Raw genomic sequence first — 26,669 nt, forward strand, 5'->3', positions numbered from 1 at the left:
ATCCCCATCAAAACCCAATGGCATATTTTAAAGAAATAGAACAAAACATCATCAGATTTGTTTGGAACCACAAAGGACCTCGAATAGCCAAAGCAATCTTAAGAAAAAAGAACAATAATGGAGGTATCACACTTCCTGACTTTGGCTTGTACTACAGGGCTACAATAATCAAAACAGCATGGTATTGGCAGAATAAAAGACACATAGACCAATGGGATAGAATTGAGAACCCAGAAATAAAACCACGTAAATATGGACAGATAAGTTTTGACAAAGAAGCTAAAAACATACAATGGAGGAAAGACAGCCTCTTCAATAAATGGTGCTGGTAGAATTGGATAGTCAAGTGCAAAAGAATGAAACTGGACTGTTATTTGTCACCATGTACCAGAGTTAATTCAAAATGGATCAAAGACTTAAGCATAAGATCATACACCATGATCAAGTGGCATTAATCCCTGGTATGCAATGGTGGTCCAACATCCGCAAATCAATTAATGTGATACACCACATTAACAAAATGAAAAGTAAAAATCACATGAGCATATCAATAGATGCAGAAAAAGCATTTGATAAAATCCAGCAGCCATTTATTATAAAAACGCTTAAGAAAGTGGGAATAGAGGGATCATATCTCAACATAATAAAGGCCATATATGAGAAACCCACAGCTAACATCATACTCAATGGGGAAAAGCTAAAACCATTCCCACTAAAATCGTGAACAAGGCAAGGTTGTCCACTAGCTATGCTTCTATTCAACATAGTGCTGGAAGTTCTAGCCACAGCAATCAGACAAGAAAAAGAAATCAAAGCCATCCAAATCGGTAAGGAGGAACTAAAATTGTCATTATATGCAGATGACATGATACTATATATAGACAAGCCTAAAGACTCCACTAAGAAACTACTAGAGCTGAGAGATGAATTTAGTAAAGTAGTAGGATACAAAGTTAATATTCAGAAATCAGTTGCATTTGTATATACCAATAATAAAATATCAGAAGGAGAAAACAAAGAAACAATCGCATTGACAATTCCTTCAAAGACTATAAAATATCTGGGAATAAATTTAACCAAAGAAGGGAAAGATCTGTACTCAGAAAATTATAAGACACTGAAGAAAGAAATGAAAGAAGATACAAATAGATGGAAACACATACCATGTTCATGGATAGGAAGAATTAATATAGTTAAAATGTCCATACTGTCTAAGGCGATATGCATGTTCAACGCAATTCCTATCAAATTACCAACGACGTTTTTCACAGAAATAGAACATATAATCCTAAAATTTATATGGGACCATAAAAGACCCTGGATAGCCTCAGCAATCTTGAGAAATAAGAACAAAGTGGGCGGTATAACGATACCTGACATCAAATTATTCTACAAGGCTACAGTAATCAAAACAGCATGCTACTGGCATAAAAACAGACACATAGATCAATGGAACAGAATAGAGTCCAGAAATAAATCCATGCCTATATGGTCATTTCATTTAATCTACGACAATGTAAGCAACAATGTACGGTGGGGTAAAGACAGTCTATTCAATATATGCTGCTGGGAAAATGGACAGACATGGAAAAAAATTAAGCTGGACCACCTTCTTACACAATGTACAAAAATAAATTCAAAATGGCTTAAAGACTTACATGTAAGATCTGAAGCCATAAAATTCCTAGAAGAAAATATAGGAAGAAACTTCACAGACATTACCCGGAGTAAGATTTTTACTGATATATCCCCTTGTGCGAGGGAAGTAAGAGAAAAAATAAGCATGTGGGATTGTATCAAATTAAAAAGTTTTTTCACAGCAAAGGAAACCATCAATAAAACAAAATGGGACCCTACTGAATGGGAAAAGGTATTTGCCAATGACATATCTGATAAGGGGTTAATATCACAAATTTATAAAAAACTAATTCAACTCAACTCCAAAAAAACAAACAACCCAATTAAAAAATGGGCAGAGGACATGAAGAGACATTTTTCTAAAAAGGACATACAGATGGCAAACAGACATATGAAAAAATGCTGAAACTCACTAGTCATTAGAGAAATGCAAATAAAAACCACAATGAGATACCACCTCACCCCAGTCAAAATGGCTATCATCTATAATTCAATAAACAACAAGTGTTGGCTTGTATGTGGAGAAATGTGAACCCTTGTGCACTGTTAGTGGGATTGCAGATTGGTGCAGCCACTATGGAAAACAGTATGGAGGTATCTCAAAAATCTGAAAATGCAACTACCTTATGATCCAGCAATTCCACTATTAGGTATCTATCTGGAGAAATCCAAAACTCTAATTCAAAAAACCTTATGCACTCCTATGTTTATTGCATCACTATACACAATAGCCAAGACATGGAAATAACCAAAATGCCTATCGGTAGATGACTGGATTAAGAAACTGTGGTACATTTATACAATGGAGTATTATGCAGCCATAAAGAAGAAACCTTACCATTTGCAACAGCATGGATGGACCTAGAGAACATTATGTTAAGTGAAATAAGTCAGACAGAGAAAGACAAATACCATATGATCTCACTTATATGTGGAATCTAAAGAAAAGAATAAGTGAATGAACTAATCAGAAACATTGTTGGAGACATAGAGGAAAAACTGAGGGTTGCTAGATGGGAGGGGGGCTGGGGATAAGAGGGGAGGTGAGGGGATTAGAAAACATTCAGTAACCACAAGATAGCCATGGGGTTTTGAAAATTAATTTGGGGAATATAATCAATAATGTTGTAAAGATTTTGTAGGGTATCTGATGGAAACTTTTCTCATTAGGGGGATCACCTCAGGGATGATATAGATGCCTGATCACTGCACTGTACACCTGAAGCCAAAGCTGAACAATAAGGAATGTAAACTACAAGTTTGTATGTATGTGTATATATGTGTGTGTGTGTGTGTGCGTGTGTGTGTGCGTGTGTGTGTGCGTGTGTGTGTGTGTGTGTGTGTATGTATGTACTTATAAGAAGCGGAGTACAGCATTAGGAAAAGAGACAGTGGAAATGTAATGGCTATGTGCGATGTCAGAGGGATAGCGGATGGGGGCAGTGGGGTTCCCACATTGTGAGGGACATAAAAGGTAAACGTCTGGTATTACTTTGTCTTGCACACCTGAAACAAACAAACAAACAAACAAACAAATAAATAAATAAATAAATAAATAAAAAGTTTTGGAAATATGTGACATAAATGACAGAAAATTCAAGATTGCAGTTTGGAAAAAACTCAATGAGATGCAGGAAAACAACACCTCTGATAAGGGGTTAATATCCAAAATATACAGGGAACTCATGCAACTCAATAACAAAAGAACAAACAGCCCAATTTAAAAATGCGCAGAGGACCAGAAGAGACATTTCTCCAAAGAGGACCTACAATGGCCAATAGACATATGAAAAAATATTCACCATCGCTAATCATCAGAGAAATGCAAATGAAAACCACAATGAGATATCACCTCACCACAGTCAGAATGGCTATCATCAACAAGACAAATAGTAACAAGTGTTGGAGAGGCTGTGGAGAAAAAGGAACACTCATACACGGTTGGTTGGAATAAAGATTGGTGCAGCTGCTATGGAAGGCACTGTGGAGGTTCCTCAAAAAATTAATAATAGAATTACCACATGACTCAGCACTCCCTCTCCTGGGCATCTACCACAAAAATCTGAAAACATATATCCATAAAGACATATGTGCTCAAGTGTTCATTGCAGCTTTGTTTACGGTGGCCTAGACATAGAAACAACCAAAGTTCCCTTCGATAGATGATTGGCTAAAGAAGTTGTGGTATATATACAAAATGCAATACTATTCTGTCATAAGAAAAGTTGAAATAGTATCGTTTGTGACAACATGGATGGATCTTCAGATTATAATGCTAAGCTAAATAAGTCAGACAGAAAAAGTGGCGAACCATATGACTTCACTGATATGTGGTATACAAAACTGAAAACAAGTAAAGAACAAGACAAACAAATGAAGAAACAACAACTCTTAGACACAGACAATAGTTTCATTGTTACCAGAGGGTAAGAAAGGAGATTTTCCAGTTCTTCATGGTTTAGCCTTGGCAGGCTATATGTTTCTAAGAACTTGTCCATTTCTTCTAGGTTATTGAATTTGGTGGCATATTAGTCCTTCATAGTATTTTTGGATGATCCTTTGTATTTCTGTGGTGTCCGTGATAACTTCCCCTTTTTCATTTCTGATCTTGTTAATTAGTGTCTTCTCTCTGTTTATCTTAGTGAGTCTAGCCAAGGGTTTGTCAATTTTGTTAATCTTTTCAAAGAACCAGCTCTTTGTCACATTAATTTTTTCTATTGTCTTTTTGTTCTTTATTTCATTTAGTTCTGCTCTAATTTTTGTTATTTCCTTTCTTCTGCTGACCTTGGGTTATATTTGTTCTTCTTTTTCTAGTTCTTTAAGGTATAACATGAGGTTATTTATTTGGGATTTTTCTTGTTCTTGAAATAAGCCTGTAATGAGATAAATTTCCCTCTTAAAACTGCTTTCTCTGCATCCCAATATTTTCGGTAGGATGTATTTTCATTGCCATTTGTTTCTATGTATCTTTTGATCTCTCCTCTAACTTCTTCTTTGACCCAGTCGTTCTTTAAAAGTATGTTGTTTAATCTCCATGTATTTGTGTTTTTTCCCGCTTTCTTTTTGCAGTTGATATACAATTTCAAAGCCTTGTGATCAGAGAATATGCTTCGTATGATTTCAATCTTCTTAAATTTGCTAAGACTGATTTTATGTCCCATTATATGGTCTATCCTTGAGAATGTTCCGTGTACACTACAAAAGAATGTATAGTCTGATGTTTTAGGATGAAGTGCTTTATATATGTCAATTATGTCCATTTCATCTAATGTGTCATTTAGGGCTGCTATTTTGTTATTTATTTTCTGTTTGGATGATCTATCCATAGCTGTCAATGATGTATTTAATTCTCCTAGTATAATTGTGTTTTGGTGAATTTCTCCCTTTAGTTCTGTTAGTAGTTGCTTGGTGTATTTCGGTGCTCCCTGATTGGGGGCATAAATATTGATGACTGTTATGTCTTCTGTTGTATAGTCTCCTTTACCATTATGAAATGTCCACCTTTGTCTCTTGTTACCTTTTTCACCCTGAAGTCTGTTGCATCTGATATCATTATGGTTGCACCTGATTTTCTCTGGGTACCATTTGCTTGGAGTGTCAATTTCCACCTTTTCACTTTGAGTCTATGCTTGTCCTTGTAGCTGAGATGTGTCTCTTGGAGAAAGCATATGGTTGGGTTTAGTTTTTTGACACAATCTGCTACTACGTGCCTTTTTATTGCTGAGTTCAGTCCATTTACATTTAGGGTGATTATTGATATGTGAAGATTTCCTTTCATTCTATCTTTAGTTTTCTGATAAGGCTGTGTCTCCGTTGTTTCTTTGCCTTTTTGTTGTTGTCTATTATTTCTGTGTGGTGGTATTCTATGATGTTTCCTTCTCTTACTTCTTTTATTACAGTATATATTTCAGTTCTGCATTCTTTTTGAGTGGTTACCCTTTAGTTTATGTAAAAGACAGTGTGATATTTAGAGTATTCCATTTTTTTCAGCTCGCTAACTTTCTGCATTCCCATATTCCGGTTCAGGACATTACTCTCCCCCTTTTTATGTTTAGGTTGCCACAAATTATCCCTGTTGATGGTGGTCGAATAGCCTCCTTTAGTATTTCTTTTTTTTTTACTTAAATTTATTGGGGTGACAATTGTTAGTAAAATTACATGGATTTCAGGTGTACAATTCTGTATTACATTATCTATAAATCGCATTGTGTGTTCATCACCCAGAGTCAGTTCTCCTTCCATCACCATATATTTGATCCCCCTTACCTTCATCTCCCACCCCCCACCCCCCACCCCCCTTACCCTCTGGTAACCACTAAACTATTGTCTGTGTCTGTGAGTTTCTGTTTCTCATTTGTTTGTCTTGTTCTTTTGTTGTTTTTGTTTTATATACCACATATCAGTGAAATCACATGGTTCTCTGCTTTTTCTGTCTGACTTATTTCACTCAGCATTACACTCTCAAGATCCATCCATGTTGTCACAAATGTTCCTATATCATCTTTTCTTACCAAAATATCCTTCGATAGATGAATGGATAAAGAAGTTGTGGTATATATACACAATGGAATACTATCCTTTAGTATTTCTTGTAGTGCAGGTCGTGTATTAGAAAATTCCCTCAGCTTCTGTATGTCTGGAAAGGTCTTTAGTCCTCCTTTATATCTAAAGGATATCTGTGCCGGATATACTATTCTTGGCTAATAATTTCTCTCTTTCAATAGTTTGAATATTTGGTTCCACTCCTTCCTGGCTTTTAGAGTTTCTGCTGAAAAATCTGATGATATTCTAATGGGCTTTCCTTTGTAGGTTACCGTCTTCTTTTCCCTGGCCCCTTGAGTATTCTTTCTTTGTCGTTGATTTTAGACAGCTCAATACAATGTGCCTTGGAAAGACCTGTTTGGATTGACGTAATTAGGTGTTCTATTTGCTTCTTGGATTCGAGGATCCAGTTCTGTGCACAAGTTTGGGAAGTTCTCATCAACAATTTGTTTGAATATATTCTCTGTTTCTTCTTTCTTTCTTCTCCTTCTGGTATGCCCATTATTCTTATATTGCTCTTTCTGATGGAGTCAGAAAGTTCTTGTAGAGTTCTTTCATTTCTTTTAAGTCTCAAGTCTCTTTCTTCTTCCATCTGTATCATTTCCAGGTTTCTAGCTTCGATGTCACTGATTCTTTCCTCCATTTGGTCAGCTCTACTACCTAAGCTGGCTATTTCATTCTTCATTTCTTCTAATGAGTTCTTAATCTCCAGAAATTCTATTTGGTTCTTTTGTAAAATGTCAGTCTCTTTCATAAAATGCTCATGTTGTTCTTTGATTGTGTTTCTGAGCTCATTAAACTGCCTTTCTGTATTTTCTTGCATCTCGTTGAGTTTTTTTTTTAGAACTGCAATCTTGAATTGTCTGTCATTTAATCACATATTTCTGTGTCTTTAAGTTTATTTTCTGGAGACTTTTAACTTTTTCTGAGCTGTCTTGTTGCTTTGGTTATTCATGGCAATTACTGATTTATTATTTCTCTTCCTAGACATCTACAGGAGTGGCTTTTGCTACAGGTTGATAGGAAGAGGTCTTCCTTTTGTTTTCCAGTACTTGTTGGTGGAATGTTTCATTTTCTCTCTTACTGTAGCGTTTTTTTCTCTCTCACATGGTAGTACTATGTATTCTCTGCACTATTCCATCTTCTCATACAATGGGGGGATTTCCTGGGAGATGGGCTTCTCTGTTAATAGTTTGGCTGTGTCACAGGGCGCTGTGTCCTTGTGGGGATGCGGAGAACTTTTGAAGTTCCAAAGTTCTTCCTGCACTAGATTCAGAGCCCGTATGTTTCAGCAATTCTGTTTACTTCTGCAGGGATCTGCCCCAATAGGTGGAGCCAGGGACGGGGTCAGTTGTGAGAGGTGGCTCAGAGCAATTGCGGTGATCCCCACCACAGCCAGTCCTGCTTCCACAGCTCCCTCCTGTTTGCCGGAATTAGTTGGGCTTTGAATCTGTGTCTGCGGTCCACAGTTCTCAGAACAGCAAATATTCTGTTCTTTTGATCTGACATTGCTACTGTTCCGCTTCTAGCTCCGGTCAGGTGGGTTCGGGGAGTGCTCTGGGAGGGTAGGGAGGGGGTGCCTAGTCTCAGTGCCTAAGGCTTCCGTTTTCTGTGGCAGTGAGGGCTTAAGCGACCATTTTCAGCCTTCTTCCCTCAGTCTTTTCTCTGAGGTCTCTGCCATTAGCATTGGGTTCAGCTGAGTTATATGCTGTCCCCTCAGCCCTGTAGGTCTAAACGGAGCCCTAGCAGTCCGATTTCTTTCCTCTCCCGCAGCTGCAGTAGTTCCGGGATGCAGCAAGCTCGGAGCACTAAGTTAGGTCTGTGTCCTTCACCCAGGCGGCTTCGTCTCCACACTTCTCCCTTCCCTCCTCCCCTGCTCACGCAAGCTGCCCAACTTTAGGTGAATTCAGTAGTGGGCCTCTTCGTCCTGCCTGTCTGCTGTGCAGGGAGTCCTTTATGGAGTTATAGTTGTTTCATTTATTGTAAATTCCAGGGGAGATTTACAGAGGCTCACCTCATGCCGCCATTTTGATGACTGAAGCTACTAAGCTTTGGTAAGAGAATTTTGTGGCATTTTTACTAAACTGCCGTCCACACCCCACTCCTTAGCTTACAGATAGCCATGGGGACAGTGGCCCACATTCTTAGGGTGGCTTGCTGGTGCTAGGCTGTGGGGCAATATGGATTTTCTTCTCAAAAAATGGTGATTGTATATTTTGAGTGTTCAATTAATACGTAGTGAATTACTGTATGAAAAAAGAGGTATAAGCTTATGGGATTGCCATTATTTTAACCACTCACATGGAATTTCTGAGTTGCAGCAGCCTCCCCAGCAGTATTTGCCAAATGCAGTATTTGAGTAGGTAGAAGACAGAATAAGTGAAACCAAAGAGATATCAATTGAAATTATCTTGTCTGAGTAGGAGTAGTAAAAAAAGAATAAAGAGAAATTAATAGCACTCAGACGTATGTGAGACACTATCAAGTGTATAACCAGATGCTGAATAAGAAACCTAGAAAGAAAGGAGAAAGTCACAGAAGGTATATTTGAGGAGATAATGCCAAAGTATTCTAAAATTTGATGAAACATGAATGTATAATATCCAAGAAGGTCAAGAAACTCCAAGAAGTCTACACTCAGAGAGATTCTTCAGTGACATATATCAAAGTGTTAAAAGACAAAAACAAAGAGGGGATCTTGAAAGCAGCAAGAGAAGTGACTTGTCACATTCAAGGGGTCCTCAATAAAATAAACAGCCAATTTATCTTCAGAAACCATGGAGGCCAGAAGGCAGTTTGGTAATGTATTAGGTTGGTGCAAAGGCAACTGTGCTTTAAAAGGTTAAAAATAACTGCAAAAACCGCAATTACTTTTGCACTGACCTAATACTTAAAATATTGAAAGAAAGAAAGAAAGAAAGAAAGAGAGAGAGAGAAAGGGCTTAACAAAATTCCATATCCTGCAAAACTGTCCTTCAAAAATGAAGGTGAAATTAAGACATTCTCAGATAAACAAAAGCTGAGGGAGTTCATTGCCAGTAAACCTGTCCTACAACAATTATAATGGTTCTGCTAATTCAGGCTAGATAGTAATTCAAAACCATGTTAAGAAATAGTAAAGTTACCTTTAAAGTATTCCATAGCTAAATATAAAAGCCAGTACTGTTGTACTTTTGATTGGTATGTATTCTTTTTTCCCTATATGATTGAAAAGACAAATGCATAGAACCAAAATTATAAATCTATGCTAATAGACACAAATTATATAAAGAGGTAAGTGGTGACCATAACAACATAAAGGGGGAGTGATTGAGCTATATAGGAACAGAGTATATATATATATATATATATATATATATATATATATATATATATATATGCTATTGAAGCTGTTATTATTAATTCAAACTAATAATTCAAGCTTGCTGTAAATTAAAGATATGAACTGTAAGCCCCATGGTAACCACTAAGAAAATAATGAAAAATGCACAGAATGGAAAATGAGAAGTGAATCAAAATGATACACTACAAAAATCAATTAAACACAAAAGAAGGCAGTAATGAAGGAATTGAGGAACAAAAAAATATATATAAGTCATATAGAAAACTAGTAGGAAAATGGCAGAAGTAAATCCAGTAACTATAGTTTGAAGGATTTTGGTGAGGGCAATGGGACATAATGATATTCTATTTGAATATGTTGGGTTTTTAGGGATTTTGGAGACATCAGGAAGGAGAGATCCAGTCAGCATGTGGAGCACAGCATTGAGATCTGGTGATATAGAATTGGGAGTCATCAGCATATTGCTCAAAGGTTCTCAATCATGACTGCTCATTAGACTCACCTGAGGAGCTTTTGAAAAATTACCCATGCTTGAGGACATGAAGAGACATTTCTGTGAAGAGGATCTACAGATGGTCAACAGACTTATGAAAAAATGCTCGACATCACTAATCATTAGAGAAATACAAATAAAAACCACAGTGAGATACTACCTCACTCCGGTCAGAATGGCTATCATCAATAAATCAACAAACAAGTGCTGGCAAGGTTCTGGAGAAAAGGGAACCCTAGTGCACTGTTGGTGGGATTGCAGATTGGTGCAGCCACTGTGGAAATCAGTATGGAGGTATCTAAAAAAAATGGAAATGGAACTACCATATGACCTGGCAATTCCACTATTAGGTATCTATCCAGAGAAATCCAAGATGCTAATTCAAAAAAATACATGTACCCTTATGTTTATTGAGTGCTATTCACAATAGGCAAGACTTGGAAACAACCAAAATGCCCATCGGTAGATGAGTGGATTAAAAAACTGTGGTACATTTATACAATGGAGCATTACTCGGCTATAAAGAAGAATGAAATCTTACCATTTGCAAGGATATAGATAGACTTAGAAAACATTATGGTGAATGAAATAAGTCAGTCGGAGAAAGACAAATACCATATGATCTCATTTATATGTGGAATCTAAAGAGCTGAAAAAATGAGAAAAGTAAACAGAAATAGTTTCAGAGATATAGAGGAAAAACTGATGGTTGCTAGAAGGGAGGGGAGTGGGGATGAGGGGGGAGGGGAGTGGGGATGATGGAGAAGGGGAGGGGATTAGAAAGCACAAATTGGTGACTACAATATTGCCACTGGGATATGAAAGACAGTTTGGGGAATATAATCAATAACATTGTAAAGATTTTGTAGGGTGTCAGATGGGGACATGTCTTAATAGGGAGACCACTGCATGGATGGTGTAGATGCCTGAACCCTGTAGTGGACACCTGAAGCTGAAGGTGAATAATACTGTATGTCAACTATTTTACATATATATGGTCACGGGATATGGAGTACAGTATAGGGAATAGAGTCAATGGAATTGTAATAGATATATACGATGTCAGAGGGGCAATAGATTGGGGGAGTGGGGTTATCACTTTGTAAGGGGTGAAATGTCTAACTATTCCATTGCTTTGTACACCTGAAACTAATAAAAACGTGCAAGGGATCACCACCTGCTGCCCTTGACAGTGGTCAGTTTGATAAAACAAAACAAAACAAAACAAAACAAACGAACAACAACAAAAAAAAACCTCATGCTTGGGTCACAGTAAATACCTCCCTCACATTGTCATTTAAAAACACTTCCCCAAATGAATACAATATGGAGCCAAGATTGAATTCCATCATTGTAAGTGGTAATTGGATCTGTTGGGAGTGGATGTGCTCATCTGAGAGAGTACAAAGAGATCAGGAGAACTAGAGAGGAAATTGCTACTTTGAGTGGAGATGGGTCTAGAGCTCCGCTGTCCAGTGCAGTAGCCGCTAGCCACACATGGCTATTTAAATGTAAATGAATAAAAATGAAATAAAATAAGAAATTCAGTTCTGTATTTGCACCAGTCACATTTCAAGCACTTAATAACCACAGGTGACTTATGGTTGGCATATTGGACAACACAGATATAGAACATTTTAATCATTACAGAAAGTTCCGTTGGACAGTGCTGGATTATCCACATGTCTCTTCCACCTTTTAAAATGTCTCTGATACAGAAGACTCTTCTAAAATCAGGGAAGAAATACACACTATCTATGTTAAAATGTGGGTACTTTCATTTGCATAATGCATTTTCATGTCTATGGACATGTGACATTTTATTTTTGTAAGGTTTTTAACTCTTTATTCACTTTTATTTGATGTCCAGAGAGTTATGTAGAACTGCTGGCTGCTGGATTAGATCAATGCTTTTCAGTTTCACTACAGTGAAGACATAAGTGAAAAATATATATTTGTCTCCCTTAAGTCACTCAGCTGCATGGGGGAGTTTAAATCTATTGTTCAACGCTCATTATCATTTTGTCTCATGGTGTTTTTTGAGGTAGTCAAGAGGAAGGCAAAATGATTGCAGCAAATAGTAGGCAGTATAATTGGTTAAAAATCTTGCATCTCATTATTAGTCTTGGGGCTGGCTTTCACCCCAGATCCCACAGGCCATGAGCAATGAGAGAAATGAGCATCTCTCCTCTCTCTGTTACCCCTTCGCTTTATTTATTTATTTATTTTTTATTAGTTTCAGGTGTACAAAGCAACTAATAGTTAGATATTTACACTCCTCCCAAAGTAATAACCCCTGCCCCTGTCTACTACCTCTCTGACATTGTATATAACTGTTACAATACCATCGGCCATCTTCCCTATGCTGTACTCCACATCCTGTGACTATATCTATATCTATATCTATATCTATATCTATATCTATATCTATATCTATATCTATATCTATATCTATATCTATATAAATTATAGTTGATATTCTCTATTATTCTACTTCAGCTTCAGGTGTATAGCACATTGGTCAGGCATCTACAGTCTATGAAGTGATCCCCTTGATAAGTCCAGTGCCCATCTGGCACCCTACATAATCTTTACAACATTATTGATTATATTCCCCATGCTGTTTCATATCCCCATGACTATACTGTATCTACTAATTTGCACTTTTTACTACCTTCACCTTCTCCCCCATCCCCAATCCCCTCCCCTCTAGCAACCATCAGTTTTTTCTCTGTATCTATGAGTCTATATCTGTTTTGTTTGCTCGTATATTCTGTTTTTCAGATTGCACATATAAGTGAGATCATATGGTATTTGTCTTTCTCAGTCTGACTTATTTCACTTAGCTTAATATTCTCTAGGTCCATTCATGCTCTCTGTAGAATCTAAAGGGACAGTGTTTACATAGGAGTTTATTGACCAAACACTCCTTAAATTGGGCAAAAGGACATCTTTAGAAGTTTTTGTTTGTTATTTTTGTTTGTTTTGTTTTTGTCTTTGCTAAGAATTAGGGAATCTGGATGAGTGTGCACAGGAGTTCTTTATACTGTTCTTACAACTTTTCTATGTGTCTGAAATTACTTTAAAATAAAAATTATAAAAAATTACTTAAATCATCAAATAACGTATTCTCATAAAAATAAAACAATGTAGCTTAAAATAAAGAAATATTTCCAGCCTTTTCCCCATGCAATTTCTGAAGTTCCTGTATATATATATTTTTCTATCTAGTTTCCTTCACTAACTATTTTGTAAGAATTTCCCATCCATTTCTGATAACACTCTTTGAATCTCCTGCCTTCCAATCATCAATTTCCCTTGTGGGGAAGTAGCTCTGCTAGGTGAAATTGAGACAGTATGTTTCATATATCATATGTTAAAATATCATGTTAAATGGCTACATAATATTTTATTGGGTCAGCTCAGGTTTACCATAATGTACTTAACTAGTCTCCAGTTTGGGGATATTTAGGGTTTCTTCCAATTATCTCCATTTTTGTAAATAAAGCTGTGATAATTTTTGTACATAAAGGTTTTTTATACAGTATTTCAAGGTTATTTTCTCAGTATAGCTTCCCAGAAGTCACATTACTAGGTCAAAAACCAGCAGCATGGGACTTTTGCCATAAGAGAAGGGAGTCTCAGCTAGCTAGCTGGCAGTTAAAAGGAAGACAGCAGACAAGAATTTTAGAGTTATTTCAAAGGAAGGAAAAACAGGACTTGGTAAAAAACAGGACTTAGTAATCAATACACTATGGGGAGTGAGGTATTGAGAAAATGAAAGATGACATCTAAGTTTAAAAATTATTTTAAAAATTTATTATTTATTAAAGATTAATTGACATATAATTTATTAGTTTCAGGTTTACAACATAGTGATTTGACACTTATGTAACTTACTATGTGATCTCCACAGTAAGTTTATTATCCACCTGGCACCACACAAAGTTATTATGGTATTATTGACTGTTTTCCTGATGTTGTATATTACATTTAAGCCTGTGTGACTAAAAGAGTGGTAATTCTGCTATCTACGTGATTGAGAAAGGCTCTTCACTAGGCTGGTTTCTAGTGCCCTGAGAATTTCTGTCAACCAGATTCTATTTCTTCATGACTTCCATTTTCCTTCAAAGATGCTTATTTTGTCTTATTCTTGGTCTTCATTCGGCAGCAGCCTTTATTTATTTATTTGTTTGTTTGTTTATTTTATTGGGGGTGACATTAGTTAGTAAACTTATATGGGATTCAAGTGTACACTTCTATAATACATCATCTATATATTGCATTGTATATTCACCACCCAGAGTCAGTTCTACTTCCATCACCATGTATTTGACCCCCTTTACCCTCTTCTACAACCTTCCTTTACCTTTAACCTCTGGTAACCACTAAACTATTGTCTGTGTCTATGAGTTTTTGTTTCTTTCTTTGTCTTATTCATTTGTTGCTTTCAGTTTTATTTCCCACATGAGCGAAGTAATATGGTTCTCAACGTTTTTATCTGACTTATTTCGCTTAGCATGATAATTTCAAGATCCATCCATGTTGTCGCAAATGACAGTTATATTCCATTGTATATATGTACCCCATCTTTATCCAGTCTTCTATCAAAGGACACATTGATTGTTTCATGTTTGGCCATTGTGAATAATGCAGCAATGAACATTGGGGTACATACTGTATCTTTATGAATAAATGCTTTCAGATTTTGGGGGGCTAAATACCTAGGAGAGGGATTGCTGGATCAGGTGGTAATTCTATTCTGAATTATTTGAGGAACTTCCATACTGTTTTCCATAGTGGCTATGCCAATTTACATTCCCATAAACAGTGTATGAGGGTTCCTTATTCTCCACAGCCTCTCCAACACTTGATATTACTTGTCTTGCAGATAATACCCATTCTAATATGTGTGAGGTGGTATCTCATGGTGGTTTTGATTTGCATTTCCCTAATAGCTAGCGAAGTTGAGCATATTTTCATATATCTGTTGGCCATTTGTATGTCTTCTTGGGAGAAGTGTTTGTTCAGATCCTCTGTCCATTTTTTAAATTGGATTGTTTTTTTTGTTGTGAGTTGTATGAGTTTTTTAATATATTTTGGATATCAGCTCCTTACTGGAGGTGTTGTTTGCAAATATCTTCTCTTATTCAGTTGGTTGCCTCTTTGTTTTGTTGACGGTTTCTTTTGCTGTGCAAAAGTTTTTTAGTTTGATATAATTCCATTCATTTACTTTTGCTTTTACTTCCCCTGCCTTTGAGGTCAAATTCATAAAACCCCTCTGAACCCAAGGTCCATACTTTTAGTACCTATGCTTTTTCTATGCAATTTATTATTTCAGGTCTTACATTTAGGTCTTTGATCCATTTTGAGTTAACTCTAGTATATGGTGACAGATAGTAGTATAGTTTCCTGTTTTTGCACGTGGCTTTCCAATTTTTCCAGCACCATTTATTGAAGAGGCTTTCTTTTCCCCATTGCATGTTTTTGACTTCTTTGTCAAAAATTATCTCCCCATATATATATATGGGTTTATTTCTGGGTTCTCAATTCTGTTCCATTGGTCTGTGTGTCTGTTTTTCTGCCAATAACATGCTGTTTTGATTACTGTCACTTTGCAGTATAAATTGAAGTCAAGGGAGTGTGACACATCCAGCCTTGTTATTTTTTTGTAGGATTGCTTTGCCTATTTGGGGTCTTTTGTGATTCCATACAAATCTGATGATTTTTTGTTCTTATTCTTTAAAAATTGTCATTGGGGTTTTGATAAGGATTGCATTAAATATACATATTGCTTTTGGTAATATGGCCATTTTAACTATGTTGATTCTTCCAATCTATGAACATGTAATATCTTTCTATTTCTTTGTGTCATCTTCAATTTCTTTTAATTATGTCTTATTGTTTTCAGTGTATAGATCCTTCACATCCTTTGTTAAGTCAGTTTTTTGGGTATTTTATTTTTTTGTTGTAGCAAATGCAAAAGACTCTTAACATTTTGACTTTGTTTCTCTGTCCCAATGGGTTCTGCCAAGTAATGATCTTAAATGCTTAAATGTACTCAAGAAGTTCTGCTGGGTATTCCCTTATAATGCAATCTCCTTCAGTGTGACTCTTGTAACTTTCTCATTTTGCATATTGGGATCTCTAAAACCAAGTCACCCTTGTTATTCCTGAGAGGGTTTTACTTTTATACCAAATATATTTCCTGCCAAATTGGTTAGTACCGCACCTCCCTGCCTGCTCCAACGTGTAAGATTAAGACTTGAAATATTACAATAGTACAGTTTTGAAATAAAAGATAAAAATTTGTCAGGGGACTTACCTAGAAATAATGGTACATACCTCTATATGTAAAATGGTGCAATTGAAAAAAAAAATAGTGTCCTGGGAATTTGGAGACCTGGATTCTCGTCTTAGCTCTTGCACTACTTTGAAATATGAACTCAAGCAAGTCACTTTACCTCTTCTTTATGTATCTGTCTCCTTTCCTGTGAAATAATAAAAAAGGTGATTGCTAAGATCAATGCCAGCCTTAAAATCAACTATTTATTAAAACAATAAGTGCTGTACAGTATTAGTAACATTTATGGTACTTAGAGACCACTGGGTTAGATACAGCACCAAGTGAGGGATACATTTATCAGTTAGCCATGTGGATACTCCATAAAGACAGGCAAACAGGAATGATTCACAATAAAAAAAAATGAAGTTTGAGACTCAGTTAGTGGTTTGGGCTGTTTTTATGGATGAAATAAACTAGATAATTCAGATCAAGTCACCTTTCCCTTTTTCAGTGGGGTCATTCCAACATTATATGCTTGTACTCCTAAGGTAGAATATAATAGGACCCAAAGATGGGGTTGCTTTGATTTTGTGAGTCCTGTGTCTACAATCTCTTGAGTACTGACTTCTAGAAATAGCAGTTATACTAATCAGAGCCATCTTAATGAATTCTAGTGACTTCCATCATAAGGGGAACCAGTTCAAGATCTTCCCTCTAATAGAGACTCTGAGGAGTGTATTGTTAGAAGAGATGGTTTTCCTATTGTGCCCCTTCCAAGGATTAGGACTATTATCAGAGTATCTCTGCTGCCTCTTAATGACCTTCTGTGGCTCTGTCATCCACAACTTAAACTTACTGCTTCTCAAATCTGAATAGCAGATCACTTGGAAGTCAGGATGCTCTCTGTGGGCCCTATAAAATATTGCTATAGGTTTAATACAACTTCTTTGAGCATTTGTATCCGTTATTTCAATATGTACTGAGCACCATGTAAATAGAGCGGCATACTAACACATACAAAAGCTATGCCCAGCAAATCTTTCATCTCCTGCCTCAACTCAAGCCCTGTTTTCTCATGCCGCCTATTCTCCCAGCTATCCATCCTATTCTTACCTTGCTATCTGGATTAAATGGTGATGTGAACTGTGTTCTTCTTGGCCACAAACTTTGGCTTATTTTCAGAATTTTCTGCCTCAGGTTACAATTGCCTTGTTTTGCATTTCCTGTCCTTCCTTACCATTTTACATCTTGGAGAAGTGGCTCTTACAGGTGAGATTGAGATAGTACATTTCATACCATCATATGACTACAGGGAATTTTCACCAACAGTTTAAGTGCAGGTACAAGTATGTGACCATGAACAAATCAAAACATGACATGCTTTTCCTAGGTGTTCTTTTGCCATAGGTTCACTTGTTTTGCTGTCTGCCAGCAGTCACTAAATTTATTAAGATTAATTTGTGACTAAAACACCTGAAATGGGGAAAATTCTCCCCATGAACTAAAATTGTTTCTGTAAATCGAGAAATGACTGCCATAGATTAATTTTGGTGGCAGATAACCTAGATGAAATGGAAAAATTCCTAGAAAGACAAAAATTACCAAAACTTGCCCATGAACAAGTAAAAAATTTGAAAATAACTACGAGGTGTGATAAAAAATATGGCGAATGTTTTAATGTTTTTTAAAAAAATTACAGTAAAGACACATGGCCATTAATCCCCCTAAAAATACTCCCCTTTGCTTCAAACACACTTGTCCCATTATTCTTGCCACTTTTTGAAGCAGTTCTGGAAGTCCTCTTTTGTGAGTGTTTTTAGTTGCACTGTCCTGGCTGACTCAATGTACTGAATCATTTTGACTTTGGGGAAGAGCCAGAAGTTACACAGTGCCAGATCCAGTGAACAAAGTGGGTGAGGACACACTATAATGTTTTTATTTGACAGAAATTGCCGTATTAGAAGTGATGTGCAACACAGAGCATTTTCATGATGGAGGATGAAATAAAGACACTCACGAAAGAGGACTTCCAGAACTGCTTCAGAAAGTGGCAAGAACGATGGGATAAGTGTGTTCAAAGCAGGGGGAGTATTTTGAGGGGGAATTAATGGCAATGTGACTTTTACTGTAATATTTTTTCTATTTAAACATTGACCATATTTTTCGATCACAACTCATATAAGAAGTAAAGAGACTGAATTAGTAATTTTAAAACTTCTTACAAAGAAAAACTCAGGCACTGATGGCTTCACTGTGAATTTTATGAAACATTTTTAAGAGTAATTAACACCAATTCTTCACAAAAATAGAAGAGGAGGGGACATTCTCAACTCATTCTAGAGGCCAATATTACTCTGATACCAACACCAGACAAAGACATCACGAGAAAGGACACTACATACCAATATCCCTTAGGAATACAAATGCAAAACTCTTAACAAATGCTAAGAAAGTGAACCTAGTAATATATGAAAAGGATTATATACCATGACCAAATGGGATTTATCCCAAGAATGTAAGGTTTAGTTTAACATACAAAAATCAATATATATAATATGCCATATTAATAGAATAAAGGTCAAAAGCCACATGAAACTCTCATTAAATGTAGAAATATCATTTGACAATAATCAACATACTTTTATGATAAAAATAGAATGGAGCTTACTCATTCTGACATTCGACATCTACAAAACCAAACAAACATAAATCATCGCTAGCATCACATTTAATGGTAAAAGGCCGAATGCTTTCTCTCTAAGATCAGAAACAAGACAAGGCAATTCATTTTGCCACTTTTATTTGACATTATATCAATGGTTCTAGCGAGGGAAATTAATTGAATAAAAAAAATTTAAAAACGCATCTAGAATATAAAGGAAACTGTAAAACCATCATTTTTCATAGATGGTATGATCTTGCATAAAGAAAAATCAAAAGGTATCTATACATGAAAAATGATTACAACTAATAAAATCAGCCAGTTTTCAGAATATAACATCAATACACAAATCAATTGTATTTCTATGTTAGCAATGAACATTCAGAATATGAACTTAAGAAGCAATTTCACTTATAATATCATCAAAAAGAATAAAATATCAGAGGTGCCAAAAAAATGTATAGAAGTGGACACTTTGGTCAATGTTGCTCAAGTAGTAGTTCACCGTAATCAGAAGTCTCTGGACGCTGATGGTAACCGCTTTGAGCACCTCTTGTAATTGCAGAAGTCAAACGTGACCTGTATGCATCTTTTGTTATCAGTATATATTGAGTATTACAATTTAAATACAGTTTTCCTTTCTTAAAATGTATATACATTTTTTGGCACCTTCTGTATTTAGGAATAAATTTAACAAAACCTCAAGAAGCATATACTACAAAATGTCCCTGAAAGAAGTTAAAGATCTAAATAAAAGGAAATATATCATATTCATAGATTAGAAAACTTAATATTGTTAAGGTGACAATGATGCCCTAATTTATATACAGATCCAGTGCATTGCCTACCAGATCCCAGTGGGTTTTTTGTAGAAATTGACAAACATCCTAAAATTCATGTGGAATTTCAAGGACCCAGTATACCCCAAAACATCTTGAAAAAGAACAAAGGTTGAAGCTTCACGCTTTTCTATTTTAAAACTTACTACAAGTCAAAAATAATCAATCAAAAATGTATGGTACTGAAAAAGGATGGGCATATAAATTAATAGAATACAATTAATTGAAAGTCCAGAAATAAAACATTGTGTCTATGGTAAACTGAGTTTTGGCAAGGGTGTCAAGACCATTCAATATGGCTAGAATAGTTGTTTTCAATAAATGGTTCTGGGACAGCGGGACAGCCACATAAAAAAATAGGGGTAAATCTACACAGCCTCAGATTTGGGAAAGGATTGTTGTACAAATAGCATCAGGAAAAACAGATAAATTAGACTTGGTCAAAATTGAAAACGTCTATATTTCAAAGGATGCTACCAAGGAAGTGAAAAGATAACCCACAGAATGGAAGAAAATGTTTACAAATCATATATCTGATAAGGATTTTGTATCTAGAATATGTAGAAGCCATGACCCAACAATAAAAAGACAAATAGCACATTGTGTTTCCCTGAAAATAAGACCTAGCCAGACAATCATAATACAATATTATATATTACAATATATATTATAATTCACATATTATAATATATAATCATATTATATTATATTATATTATATTATATTATATTATATTATATTATATTATATTATATTATATTATATTATAGACCTGGTCTTATTTTACTATATTAATTTTATTAATATTAATTTTTGCTCCAAAGAATGCATTAGAGCTGATTGTCTGGCTAGGTCTTATTTTCGGGGAAACACGATAATTAAAAATGGATAAATGACTTAAATAGACGTTTCTCCAAATAAGATATACAAATGGACAATAAGCACATGAATAGATGCTCAGTGTCATTAGTCATAAGACAAATGCAAATCAAAACAGCAATGAAATACCACTTCACACTCACTATGATGGCTATAACCAAAAAGTCAGGTAATAACAAGTATTGATGAGGATGTAGAGAAATCAGAACCTTCATACACTGCTGTTGGGAATGTAAAATGGAGCACCCACTTTGGAAAACAGTCTGACAATTCTTCAGATCATTAAAAAATAGTTATATGATCCAGGAATTCCACTCCTAGGTATATACCCAAGGGAAATGAAAACATGTTCACACAAAAACATGTACATGAATGTTCAAAGCAGCATTATTCATCATAGCTAAAAGGTGGAATTCACCTACATGTCCATCAACTGCTTAGTGTATAAACAAAATATAGTTATATCCATACTATAAATATTACCATATTTTGCCACGTGTAATGTGCACTTTTCTGCCCAAATTTGTGAGGGAAAAATAAAGATGCACATTATACATGGGTAGTACTAATTCTGTATCTATATAAATATTTTCAATTTTTTTATTTATGCAAATGAGTTAAAATTGTAGCTCTAGAAATCAATAACGATATCCATATGCAAAATAATACCCTGGAATATGATAATCAGTTTTGTTGAACTTATGATGAATTTGCAACAATGAAGAGTTCTTGGCCTTCTATGATGAGTAAATATTGTAAATTTTTAAAAAAGATTTTATTGGGGAAGGGGAACAGGACTTTATCGGGAAATAGTGTGTACTTCCAGGACTTTTTTCCAAGTCAAGTTGTCCTTTCAATCTTAGTTGTGGAGGGTACTTTTCAGCTTCAAGTTGTTGTCATTTCAGTCTTAGTTGTGGAGGGTGCAGCTCAGCTCCAGGTCAAGTTGTCGTTGCTAGTTGCAGGGGACACAGCCCACCATCCCTTGTGGGAGTCAAACCAGCAACCTTGTGGTTCAGAGGACACGCGCCAACCAACTGAGCCATTCAGGAGCTCAGCGGCAGCTCAGCTCAAGGTGCCGTGCTCAATTTTAGTTGCAGGGGGTGCTGCCCACCATCCCTTGTGGGAGTCGAGGAATCGAACTGGCAACCTTGTGGTTGAGAGCCCACTGGCCCATGTGGGACTCAAACCGGCAGCCTTCGGAGTTAGGAGCACGGACTCTAACCGCCTGAGCCACTGGGCCAGCCCAGTAAATTTTTTACTAGTACATGAAATTTCTTGTACCTTGTACCTGTTCTTGTGTTTTGTAATTATTTGTTATATAAAATTTCTTGTACCATACTATGTTAAAAATAAATGCTAAAAATAAATGCTAAAATTCCTTTATAATACAAAAGAACAAGTACCTAAATGTAAACAAATAAAAATTTGAGTTAAACAATTAAAATGAAAGATTTTTATCCCTGAAAGTTTGGGCCAAAAACGTGGGTGCACATTATTTATGGGAACACATTATACATTGCAAAATACAGTATTTGGTCATAAAATAAATGAAGTACTGATACATGAAACAACATGGATGAACCTTGAAAACATTATGCTAAGTGAAATAAGTCAGTCAACAAAGATCACATAATATATGATTCCATTTTTATGAAATGTTCAGAAAAGCCAAATCTATAGACCCAGAAAGTAGATTAGTGGTTGCTTAGGGCCAAGAGAGATGAGGAACTTGTCAGATGACAGATAAAGGATATATGGTTCCTTTTTGAGGTAAAGAAAATGTTCTAAAATTTCCTATAGTGATAGTTGCACATATCTGTGAATATACTAAAAGACAATGACTTGAATACATTAAGTGGGTGATTTGTATACATACCATATATGAATTATATCTCAATAAAGCTGTTTTAAGGTACAAGTTAAATGGATTCATTAAAGATATAAAAAAGAACCAAATTAAACTTCTAGAGATGAGAAGTACAGTATCTGAGGTGAGTAGTAGACCATATGAGATTAATGGTGAAAAAAAGAGAGATTAGATGATGAAGAAGAAAAAATTAGTTAATGTGAATACAAAGCAATAAAACTATCCAAAATGAGGCACAGAGATACCCAAGAAAACAAAACAGAGCATCAGTGAACTGTAGGACAATTTCTTGGGGGTCATCATATGTGTAATTGGAGTTCCCACAGGAAAAGAGAGAAAGAGGATGACAAAGTATTTAAAAAATAATGTCTGAAATATTTTCTCAAATTTGATTAAACATGTATACCTACAGTTCTAAGACCCTCAACTACAAGGAAAATAAAGGTAATTATGCCAAGACACATCTTAATAAAATTGCTCAAAATTATTGATAAAGAGAAAATTGTAAAAGTTGTCAGAGGAAAAGAAAACTTAAGTTCAGAGGCACAAACAAAGTTTATAACAGATTTCTCCTCAGAAACAATGCAAGCTAGAGGAACGTGGGGAAGCATCTTTAACATAGTGAAAGAAAAAAATACAGTTAAATCCTACACCCAGAAATGTCTTTCAAAACCAAGGTGAAATAGTTTTTCAAACCACAAAATCTGAAAAATTCATCACCAGAAGACCCACACTATGAGATACATAAAAGTCTCCTTTTGGAGACAGGGTGTTGGACAGAGTGGGGTTAGAATGATGGCTTACAGAAAGTCGTGGAAACTTTTGGATATGATGGATATGTTAATTATCTTGATTGTGGTGATGGTTTCATATGTGTATATGTATGTCAGAACTAATCAAGTTGCATACTTTAAATATGTGAAGTTCATTGCATTTTAACTGTACTTAAATATAGCTGTTAAAAATAATTTGAAGATACACATTTAAAAAATTGCATTCCCTCATTGAAGCAAATTGTTGTAGGGCATAATTTCCAGTTTCTTTCCTGTCAAAAGAAAACTGGGTTTTGTTTGACAAGAGTGGCTTCATAGAAATTGCAGCAGTGAGGTGGGCTTCTTGAGTTCTCCCCTGGAAGTTACTGCAAATTGAACATCTATAACTTATCAAAGGAGTCTCTGATCATCATACAGAACAGCTAAAAGACTTGCAGGAGGATTACCTGAAGGTGGGCAAACGGGGTGAGCGGGGAAAGAGGAAAGGGAGAAACGTGGAGTCCCAGCCTTCATCTGCTACTGCAGAGACGCAGGGCCCCAGGACGCAGACCAAAGATCACAACAGCCAGTCAGTGGGCTCCCTCCCTGAGCCCCACAGTCCTGCAGAGAGATCACCATAGAGTACTGTGGTGCCCAGTGCTCGAGAGGCAGAAACCTCAGCTGAGAACTGCAGATGGGCTCTCTTGGACAGACAGAAAGCAAACTCCATACCTGGGCCCCTTGCCCCACTCTCCCACAGCAATCCTACCCCGCCCTTCCAGAGTCTTAAACTAGTCTTTGAACAGAGGAGTAGTGTCAGATTACAGAGGAGCTGCAGCCCTCAAGAATTGGAAAAAACCGGTTTGCAGGTGTGACCTAGGGAAGAGGCTGGGATGAGTGCAACACTGCTTGGCTGGCTAGGGAGACAAAGAAACCTGCCTACCCAGCCCCCACTTTTTCTGGAAAGCTCCCAGCAGGGAAATTACAGCTGCTGAAACACACACAGGGGTCAGCAGTGGGTGGCAGAGGTAGCCCTGGGCTTTCAGCAGCTCAGAAATCTACGCCCTCCACACACCCTGATGGAAGAAGTGCCCTAGGACCCAGGAGACCTATGGACAGGGAAGAAGCCCACCTCCCGTTAGCTGCTTGTGGTGCTCTCAGCACACGTTTATGCTGGCGAGAGCAGAAACTGCACTGACTTTGTGAAAACTACCAACTACACCCCATAGTCTTACCCATCTAGAACTTCATTGCTGGGGTCATTCTGGGCACCAAGTGGCTGGCTCTGCCTCCACAAGAAGCAGAGGAGATTTTGTAGAGCAGAGGACAACCTGGAGATAGCTTGGTGGGCTTAAGCCAAGACTGGTTCTGTTTTTTTTTTGTTTTTTTGTTCTGAAATCGCCCTGCACCAGAGCCCAGCCCAAGAGTCATAGGAGTCAACATACCCAGAGGCCAATTCCAGACCAAACCAGAGCATTACTGGATTTGACCTACGAGTGACACATCCAGAGGGAATTCTCTATAGCCACAAGACCCCATAGGGGCCAAACCTCATCTGAGGGGTCAACCCTCACACAGCAGTTCATACACTGTGGGCATAGTCAATTCTCACAGCTAGTCAGTCTGGAAGTGAATCCCCCCTACTGATAAGCCAAAAGCAATTAAAGCTCAACTTCAACAGGAGAATACATACAATACGAGGGACACCTCTGGAACTCATGCACAGGAAAATAGGGAGACTGTGCAATTCAAATATAAAGGACACATACTACATAAGTTCACCATGCAAAGATTAAGAGACCTAGGGGAATCTACCTAATACATTGAAGCAAACACAGACAGTCTGCCAGAATGGGGAAACAAAGAAACCTGTCCCAAATAAAAGAACAGAAGAAACCTCTAGAATTGGAACCAAATGAAATAGAGGTAACCAACCTATCAGAGACAGAGTTCAGAACCCTGATGACAAGAATGTTTAAGGAGCTTAGTGAGGACATAAAGGATAGAGAAATCATAAAAAACAACCAGTTAGAACTAAAGAATACAATAACTGAAATAAAGAACACACTCAATGGAATTATAGGAGGTTAGATGAAGCAGAGGATCGAATCAGTAATTTAGAAGACAAGGTAGCAGAGATCACCCAAGCAGAACAACAAAAAGAAAAAAGAATAAAAAACAATGAAAATAGTTTAAGAAACCCGTGGGATAACATCAAGTGCACAACATGCACATCATAGGAATACCAGAAGGAGAAGAAAGGGAGCAAGAGATCAAGAACATATTTGAAGTAATAATGACTGAAAACTTCCCTAATTGGTGAAGGAAATCGACATATGAGTGCAGGAAGTCCAGAGAGTTACAATCAAGATGAACCCAAACAGGTCCACACCAAGACACATCATAGTTAAAATGGCAAAGATTAAAGATAAAGAGAGAATCCTAAAAGCAGCAAGAGACAGACAGCGAGTTACAAGGGTGCTCTGATAAATCTGTCAGCTGACTTTTCTACAGAAAATTTGCAGGCCAGGAGAGAGTCGCAGGAGGTATTTGAAACGATGAAAAACAAAGGCCTACAACCTAGATTGCTTTATCCAGCAAGGCTATCATTTAAAATTGAAGGAGACATAAAGAGCTTCCCAGAAAAGAATAAGCTAAAGGAAATCATTACCACCAAGCCAGCATTGAAGGAAATGTTAAAAGGGCTTCTTCAAGCAGAAGAAAGATGAAAACAATCTAACTAATGAAGACCAGAAATACAAATAACAAAATGGCAATAAGTGTACCTATCAATAATCATTTTAAATGTAAATGGATTAAATGCTCCAATCAAAAGACATGGGTTGGCTGGGTGGATAAGAAAACAAGACACTTGCATATGCTGTATACAAGAGATTCACCTCAGATCAAAACATACACTCTGAAAGCAAATGGTTGGAGTAAAATATGCAAATGGAAATGAAAATAACTGGAGTAGCAATACTTATATCTGAAAAAATAGACTTTAAAATGAAGAATATATTAAAAGACAAAGATGGGCACTATATAATAAAAAAGGGATCGATCCAACAAGAGGACATAACCCTAGTAAACATCTGTGCACCCAACATAGGAGCAGCTAAATATATAAAACAGATACTGACTGACAGAAAGACAGAGATCAATAGTAACACTATTATAGTAGGGGACTTCAACACACCACTGACAACAAGGGACAGATCCTCCAGACATGAAATCAATATGAAAACAGCGGCCTTAAGTGACACATTAGACCTGTTGGACTTAATTGATATTTTTAGGACATTTCACCCCAAAGCTGCAGAATACACATTCTTCTCAAGTGCACATGGAACATTTTCCAAGATAGA

General features: G+C 36.4%; 1 protein-coding gene across 2 annotated transcripts in view; it reads right to left on the reverse strand.

The window, feature by feature from the left end:
• Positions 1 to 26,669, reverse strand: part of TRPC5 (transient receptor potential cation channel subfamily C member 5) — a 326,934-nt gene that overhangs the window by 217,462 nt on the left and 82,803 nt on the right. The window contains exon 2 of one of the 2 annotated variants that reach the window (XM_074323866.1): positions 16,362 to 16,507. The exons of the other annotated variant lie outside the window; for it this stretch is intronic. The gene's annotated coding sequence lies outside the window, so the exon portion shown is untranslated. The remainder of the gene's footprint in view (positions 1 to 16,361; positions 16,508 to 26,669) is intronic. 2 annotated transcript variants of the gene reach the window in all.

The sequence above is a fragment of the Rhinolophus sinicus genome, chromosome X, assembly GCF_036562045.2.
Source record: "Rhinolophus sinicus isolate RSC01 chromosome X, ASM3656204v1, whole genome shotgun sequence".
NCBI classification, from domain to species: Eukaryota; Metazoa; Chordata; class Mammalia; order Chiroptera; family Rhinolophidae; genus Rhinolophus; species Rhinolophus sinicus.